This window comes from Hibiscus syriacus, unplaced genomic scaffold (genome assembly GCF_006381635.1).
Source record: "Hibiscus syriacus cultivar Baekdansim isolate YM2019G1 unplaced genomic scaffold, ASM638163v2 tig00110065_pilon, whole genome shotgun sequence".
Taxonomy (NCBI): Eukaryota; Viridiplantae; Streptophyta; class Magnoliopsida; order Malvales; family Malvaceae; genus Hibiscus; species Hibiscus syriacus.
In genome coordinates, this window is record NW_024062585.1 from 1,077,549 (window position 1) to 1,086,213 (window position 8,665).

Below are 8,665 nucleotides of genomic sequence, written 5' to 3' on the forward strand. Positions count from 1 at the left end.
CTTTTTTACGCTAAACTCAATATCTGGTCTAGTATGAAATGCATACAAGAGTGATCCCACCAGGCTTCAATATTCTTTCGCATCATTTAACTCATCACCTGATTCTTTGAAGAGCTTAAGAGACGATATCATGGGTGTAGGCGTTGAGGCAGCTGTATCCATACGCACCTTAGTTAACAGCTCTATTATATACTTATTTTGGCTAAGAAAAACAAGATCACCAGAATGCTTAACCTTAATACCAAGAAAAAAGTTCAACTGAACGAGATCTTTTAACAAATATTCTTGCTTAGTAACTCAACCACCTTCTCAATTTCATCATTCGAGCAACCTGTAATGATTATATCATCGACATAATCCAGGATATACATTATTCGCCATTCTTCTTGGTTAATGAAAAGTGAGATATCAGCCTGTGCATTCTTAAAACCAATGCTAATCGCATAACTTCTCAACTTAGCAATCCAGTTTCATGGAGCTTGTCTAAGCCAATACAATACCTTTTGTATCTTACAAACCAATTGAGAGCCATTCGATGCTTCTTTCTTAAAACCCTGAGGTTGTTGCATGAACACATCCTCATGAAGATCACCATTTAAAAATGCATTGTTCACGTCCACTTGTCTTATTTCCCATTAGTTATGAACTGCAAGTGCTTGTATGAAATTAATGGTGGATGATTTGACTACCGGGATGAAAGTCTCTTGAAAATCCTGTCCAGGAACTTGAGTAAACCCCTTGGCCACAAGTCTGACCTTATACCTCTGCACAGATCCATCAACATTCTTCTTTATTCGAAAGATCCACTTGCAACCCACTACTGATTGCCCCTTAGGTAAGGGGACCAGTGACTATGTGTTGTTTTGCTCCAATGCTTCATACGCTGTATGAACTAATGCCTTCAACTAAGAAGACTGCAATGCCTCATATATTGAACATTGTTCCTTTTCAGCTTCTGCATGAACAATGGAATAAAGTTTCAGTTTGAATTTTCCATAATTGCATCATAGGATGTCAGCAATAGAGGCAACCACTTATTGCACCTCAGCACAACCATTCTGCACCATATCTTGTGACTCACTTCGAGTCAAACCAGCATCATCAGGTAGTTGGCTTTGAGTGTTTTCCATAATCGCATTTCAGTGCTCCATACTTCCCATAGTTGAACTCATAAGAGGAGTAGTACTGGACATTTTTTGTTCCCTATTTTGATTCCTCGTGACAGATTCCATATGCAAGGTGGTTGATCCTTCTTGATTTTTGTGTAACACTCCCAATTTCATTCAAACTTTTCCTACACTGTTAAGCACAGGCAGATGCATGGATGATTTTTTATTGTTTTTTCCACTATTTTCAACAATAACATCTTGTTTACATGCAAAAGGAAAAAATCGTTCATAAAAAATAACATGCCTCGATATGTAAACTCTCCCATTAGAAGCCATGTACTGATATCCCTTGTGTTGTGAGATATATCCAAGAAAGGTGCACGGTTGTGAACGATAACTAAGTTTATGATTTTAATAAGGGAGAAGATAAGGAAAACATCTACAACCGAATACTTTCAATAACGCATAGTCGGGTAGTTTATTGTGCAACACCTCAAAAGGTGATTTATTTGTAAAACACGTGTGGGAAGACGATTTATTAAATTGCAGTTCTTACTGCATAAGACCAAAACCTAAATGGTAAAGATGCTTGAGCCATCAAAACAAGGGCCAATAATATAGCGATGTTTCCTCTTAACTACTTCGTTCTGCTCTAAAGTATATGGGCAGGACAACCGATGACGAACACCTATCAATAAAAGAGATATAGAACGATACTCGCCCCTAATTTATTTGTACTTCTTTAACCACAGCACTAAACTGAGTCTTGACCATTTCATGAAATGATTGATAAGCATGTAAAGCATGATCTTTTGTTTTCAATAAATGCACCCAACAATATCTCGTGCAAGCATCAATAAACGAGACATAATAATAAAAACTATTTGAAGTAATATGAGAAGGTCCCCATAAGTCTGAAAAAACAAATTGGAAAGGAATTGTATAACTGTAGAGAATTCATTAACAGAATACACATACCATCATCAACTGTATTTGCATTAATAGGAAAAGCAATGCCAATTTTTTTACAAGCCTTTACAAGCGAAGCATGAGTAGGATGCATAAGTCTCATGTTCCACAAAGCATAAGCATCTTTCATATTAGCATACACTTTATTATCTACGTTTGTTTCTAAATACTCATATGTACTACTTGTTGAACATCCATTGTGGCATCAAACTGATATAATCCTCCACTCTCTTGTCCTTGCAGTAGAACATCATCAGTCACTTCATCTTTAACCAGACACCTCTTTGCATGAAACTCAAAGTAGGCATCATTGTCTCTAGTAAACTTTGAGACAGAAAGCAGATTTTTAGTTACAAAGAGAACATGAAGTAAATTATGAAGAAACAAAGCTCGACTCATAGTATTAAGCATGACAGTTCCAATTTTACAAATGTCTAAAGAGCGACTATTACCCACGACCAGCTTACCTGGACCAGTATAGTCCGAGCCATCAATCGCCTTAGAAGCTTTAGGAGTGACATGATGTGTGGATGTCGAGTCTATAACCCACCTATCTGAGGTTGATGAGGCCACGTGAACCTGAGCATGAGCATTGTTATTGCATGAGAGACAACCATTGGCAACCTCACATGAATTAACATGCACAACAGTAAACTCATCTTTGTGTGCCAACAGTCCTGGAAATTTATGATCAAAATGATTTCAGCATCTATCCACCGAATGACCAGTCTTACCACATAATTGACATTGAAGTCTAAAACGTCCACGGCCAGGAGCTCCTAATCTAGCACCGGACCTGCCACCTGAACTATAAGGTCGATTATACTAATTAGAATGACTAGGATCTTGACTATTGTTCTGCATATGAACAACGTTTGCACTCATCGACACATGATTTTGAAGTTGAAATCTCTTAAGTTGTGCCTCAGCTTCAACTAGCACAGATTTTACCCCATCAAGAGAGAAGGCTTCTTTACTGGCCGTGATAACCACCATAAACGGTTGATACTCAAATAGCAAGCCATTTAATATAGTGACTACTTGTTCAAGATCTGAAATCGCACTACCACACGCAGCCAGTGCATCACAAACTTCTTTGATCTGAGTAAGATATGACCTCATACTCTCATCACCTTTCTTAATTGACCATAATTTACAATGAAGACTCGTTACAGTCATTGTATACCGATTGGCAAAGAATTTGAGGACAGTTGACCACACATCCACAACAGTTTCTGCACCAAAAAACTGAAGAAGTATGTGATCACTAATTGTAGATAGCAACCATGAAGCTAAAGCATTGTCCTGTGCCACAAAGATCTCGTAATCTTTATTGAACTCAAGGCTGCCATCTTCAGACTGGATCTGCGCCGGTGGAGATTTAAGTTCTTCAGTGAGTAATCGTTCCAAGCGATGACTCCTCACTGTTAAGAGCACTTATTGTTTCCATAACATAAAGTTCATTTCATCGAGCACAATGTTGATTTTCTTGTTTGTGAACAAGCGACTATTTCTCGAAGAGTCTCCAAGATCAAAGTTGTGCCCAACATACTCAACAGCCATGGACGAAAACTAGTAGAGAAAGGAATAAATGAAACAATTCAGCAGCTATCAGAGATGAAACGGAGAAAAGAAGTCTCCAAGATCAATGGCAAAAGATACCATGTTGAGAAAGCAATGTAAAGAGTATAGATGAACATCATGAATCTTGTATATTATTCATATGAATGTTTACACATCACTATCATTTATACAATGTGTAGTAACAGAATAGGTAAGTTTGTTAAGCCAAATAACCAACTATACTGAGTTGGCATCTAAGCTTCCTAAACTTCTAGAATATGCTTAACATATTCCAATGTGTTCTACATCTGAACATCCTCACTTTGTATTGTTCCCTTTCATGGCTCAAGGCCACTTTCTGCCCATGGTAGATATTGGTAGATTGTTAGCATAGCATGACGTTATTGTTACTATAATTACAACACCTCATAATGCAAATCGAGTCCAGAAATACTCACTTGAACTATCGAATCAGGGCATCCTATCCGTTTACTGCAACTTCGGTTTCCTGGCAACGAAGTCAGATTGTCGGATAGGGTCGAGAATGCAAACATGCTGCATTCGATTGAGAACTTCAACATATTCTTCATTGCAGCAAACAAGATGGAAGAATCAGTGGAGAAGTTGTTTGAAAAGCTAACACCACGCCGCAATTGCATTATTTCAGACGTGTGCCTCTATTATACCCAGAAAATTGCTACTAGATTTAATGTTCCAAGGATATTGTTCAATAGATTTTTTTGTTTCGGTACCCTTTGATTGCACAATATACATTCCTCCAAGATACTTGAGACCGTAGCCTCGATTCCGAATACTTCACGGTACCAGGCTTGATCGAAAAGGTTGAATTCGCCAAAGTCCAGTTACCACTTCAGAGGGATGATGAATTCTAGAATGAAATAATTGAATCAATCAAAGAATCTACCCAAGCGTCATATGGGTTTTTCATAAATACTTTCGATGAACTAGAGTCCGTTTTTGTTGAGGAGTATAGGAAGGTAATGAAAGCTTGGTGCATAGGTCTAGTTTCTTTCAACAACAAAGCCAAGTCGGATAAGGCTGAAAGATGTAACAAGGCTTAGATAAATGAACATCAATGTTTGAAGTGGCTTGAATCTCAAGAAACCAACACCGTTATCTACGCATGCCTTGGAAGTATCAACCCTGTAAGGCATCCAGAGCTGATAGAGTTGGGTTTAGGATTAGAGACATCGAACAAGCCATTCATTTGGGTGCTAAGAGGAACTGACACAACATTGAACGAAGTTGCAAAGTGGATGGTAGAGGATGGATTCAACGAAAGGACGAAAGGAAGAGGGCTTGTAGTTAAGGGATGGGTACCCCCAAGTAATCATTCTATCATACCGGGCAGTAGGAGGCTTCCTAACACATTGTGGATGGAATTAGACAATTGAAGGCATTTCTGCAGGTATACCATTGATAACATTGTCGCTGTTGGCAGACCAATTCAGTAACAAGAAAATTGCAGTACAAATACTGAAACTCAGAGTGAGCCTTAGAATCGACAAACCTTTGAAAGTTGGTGATGAGAAATCAAGTTTCTTGTTGAATAAGGAACATGTTAAAAATGCAATAGAGAAATTGATGGATGAAGGAGATGAAGGAATAGAAAGAAGACAAAGAGTTAAAGAGTTTGAAGAGAAGGCAAAGAAAGCCGTTGATGTGGGTGGTTCTTCCCACAATCTAATATATTTGAGGTAAGAATTGGAGGTGATTCTATCAATATATATTTAACAATGTACACCAATTGTTCCATGAATATGGCTTGCTTGCCCCCACTTCCCACTTGTGCTTTGAAGACATACTTTTATCATTATGTTCTTTTTTTTCAAATATATGTCGATACATCAGCAGTGACGGATCTAAAAATATTTGAGGGTGGCACACACATTAATTATTGAAAATTTTCGTATGAGATAGGCACAAGTAAAATTTTAGGGCGGACACTCATATTAAAATGAACATCTAATATAAAGAAACTCGAATTCCAGTGTGGGCACGCTTTGCATCTCGTTTTCAAAAGGTAAGTCATAATCGGTCCCAACTTTGAACCGAAAATGATCACTTTGCCTCGTAAATTTGTTTTCATTGGCTGCCATTTTAAATCTTGTGTTGGACAAAGAACTTGGAGAGACGTTTTTCCTTCTTCTAAGCTTTTGTGATTTTGACAGTGAGAAAAAATTAAATTGAGAAATTTTGTTTCGTATCAAATTTGGTCAACCTTCATTTATTGCTCTAATAATAGGCTGCTGCTTTTCTAAATTCCTTAATTTGAAGGTGACATAATTGATTTGTCTAACTTGGAATGTAATCCTGGATAACGTAAATACATGAATATCTTGTTAATATACGTGATAAAATTATGAGAGCTTATATCAATCTATTCTCTTAGGATATCGATTTATTCTCTTAGGACATTCTTTCAGAATATCGATTTATTCTCTTAGACTATTCTTTCAAGATATCGAATTATTCTCTTAGGATATTCTTTTAAAAAAATCATTTTCATTATATTTTTGTTATAAATGTAATACATTTCAAAAGAATTTCAAGATTTTAGAAATTTTACTTAATCTTCTCTTCCCTCTTTAAGCTGGGTATTCTTAAATTCTTACTCTTTCTGCTCTGTAGAAGTATTCGTTGTATTCTAGAATGTAGGCATTCAGGGACGGAACTATCCGTTGTCCCGGGGCCAATGTCCCCGTTCTTTATTATTAAAAAATATATGGGAAAATATTAAATTAGGGTTTTGAATTTTAGTTTATTTTAATTTTGTCCCCTCATTTTCTATGGTTAATAATACTTTATCGCCCATTTTTTATGATTAACTATATTTTGTCTCCCTTGAGTTGGAATCCTGGTTCCATCCTATACGCATTCCTGTAAAATATCTTTAAGCATAATATTTCGTGTACATCTTGAACAACTCTTACCCTTTTTTTATAGTTCGGATGCTACTACAACCTTAAGAATATCTCGAATGGCCAACACACTTAGCTCCTCTCGGACGCCTAACTCGCCATTCCTTGGAGCTTATCAATGGAGGAACACCACTAAAGGAAGAAGAAAGGAAAACAGTGAAAAAGATAAGAAAATATTGTTGTAAATCTTCCTCTCTTTCTATCCCTCGTGAGGTGTAATATATAATAAAAATATCTAGGGGTAATGATGAGGTTATTGGGTTTAAAATTCCCCTTGTACCTCTAGAGTCACACCTTGTGTGTGAACCTTATCCTCCAGGTGGCAGTGGTCCCCTAGCAGGCGGTTACAACCATCATTCACGTGCAGTTCCAGTTGTCCTTGTACATAAATATCTTTTTGTCCTTTTCTGCGCCAGAAATGGCAAGGCATTTCAATCTGCTTCAACAACGTGTGATGCAACGACATTCCTTCCCAATGCACCCTTTTGCTTGCTATTTCCAGCACACCACAAACAATTTGCACCTTTCTCTCATACATCACCCTAGCAATACCACCACAAATGCAACTATATGCAACTACATGATCCTAAAATGACTAAAATGAGCTTTTAAACAAACAATAACTTAAGTGAAAAAGGCCTTAAAAGTAGCCTTTTTAGGAAGCTATCAAGACACAAGAAGACTGATAAGAATGATTTCAAGTTCAGCAATTATCTGGAAAAGTAAATAACCTCAGAATCTCTAAATTTTATTTATCCTCATTAAAAACTTTAATACCGAAACTACCTGATTATAAATTTATGGAATTGCCCCTGAAGTGTAAAATGACCAAAATACCCTTGAAGTGTAAAATGACTATATTATATGAAAAAGTTGAATTGAATGAAAATATTGTACATATTTGAATCGTTGAAACGACTGAATTACTCTAGAAACTCCGAAGTGACCGGAATAAACTTGATTACTAAATGACCTAAGTACCCTCAATGACATAGGATTAAGCAAATGAATTGGATAAGTCTGGAAACATTGATGAACTTATATGTTGTACTGTCCATAAGGGTTTTGAACTACGAATCCATCACGCTGACATTTTGTGATACCGTTACAAAACATAAATGAAATAAATACCATTGGAATACCTATTTGTTTCCCTAAGATCCATTCAAAGACGATCTTGATTTTGATCAGTTCAACTAGTGCAGTCAATGTTAAGAAATGAATAAGAGTGAAGTATCACGGTACGAATGATTGAAAAGCATCGTAGCATTGAGATCTATAGTTCATTCAGACTCAAAATCATGATACTTCAATATATATAATATTGAAATCTTAAATAACTCTAAATGACTATATCTAATAAATTACCAGAAAAGGTACATATGTTTGGATTAAAAAGAATTTACCGAAATATCATTGAGTTATGGAATATTAAAATAACTCTGATACTTAAATGACTGAAATACCCCTGGACTCCAAAAAGAATAAAATACCTTGAACTTTAAGATGAATGAAATAACCTCGAGTGTTAAAGTGACCTGAATATCCTAACGGGTTGAAATAAGTGAATGTCTTTGGATAAATTCTAGAAACACCAACAAACCTATGTTGAATCATCCCTAAAGGTTATATAGCATAACACAAGTGTGCTAAGTATTCTTGATACTGATACATCCAAGAAATGTATAATACCATCGAATATGTGACCATCTCCTCTAGTTTCGTTCAATGGTGATTCTGAAAGTAACCAGTTCAACAAGTGTAATCAATATTAAGGAATTATTTGTGAAGTATATCAGTCCTGAATATTGAAAAGTTTTACAGGGTGGAGATCGATTAGAACGATTTGACTCAAAATCATGATAATTCGGTATAAATTCATAATATTACAAACTTCCATTTTACCCTTATTGGATTAAGTTGTTAAGAATCCATCATAAATTAAAATGTCTCGGATACTCCTATTTTCCTGAATAATGGGAACACTTATGTTATGTCTAAATTTTCCATAACTCTAATGTAAAAGATTCTGAATGTCTTCTTGATATTCACTGTCCTCCAAAAAATATCTGAATATTGTAT

General features: G+C 36.1%; 1 pseudogene; it reads left to right on the forward strand.

Moving 5' to 3' along the window:
- The first annotated feature begins 3,936 nt into the window (after nucleotides 1–3,936).
- Nucleotides 3,937–5,363, forward strand: LOC120214558 (annotated as a pseudogene).
- The last annotated feature ends 3,302 nt before the right edge of the window (nucleotides 5,364–8,665 follow it).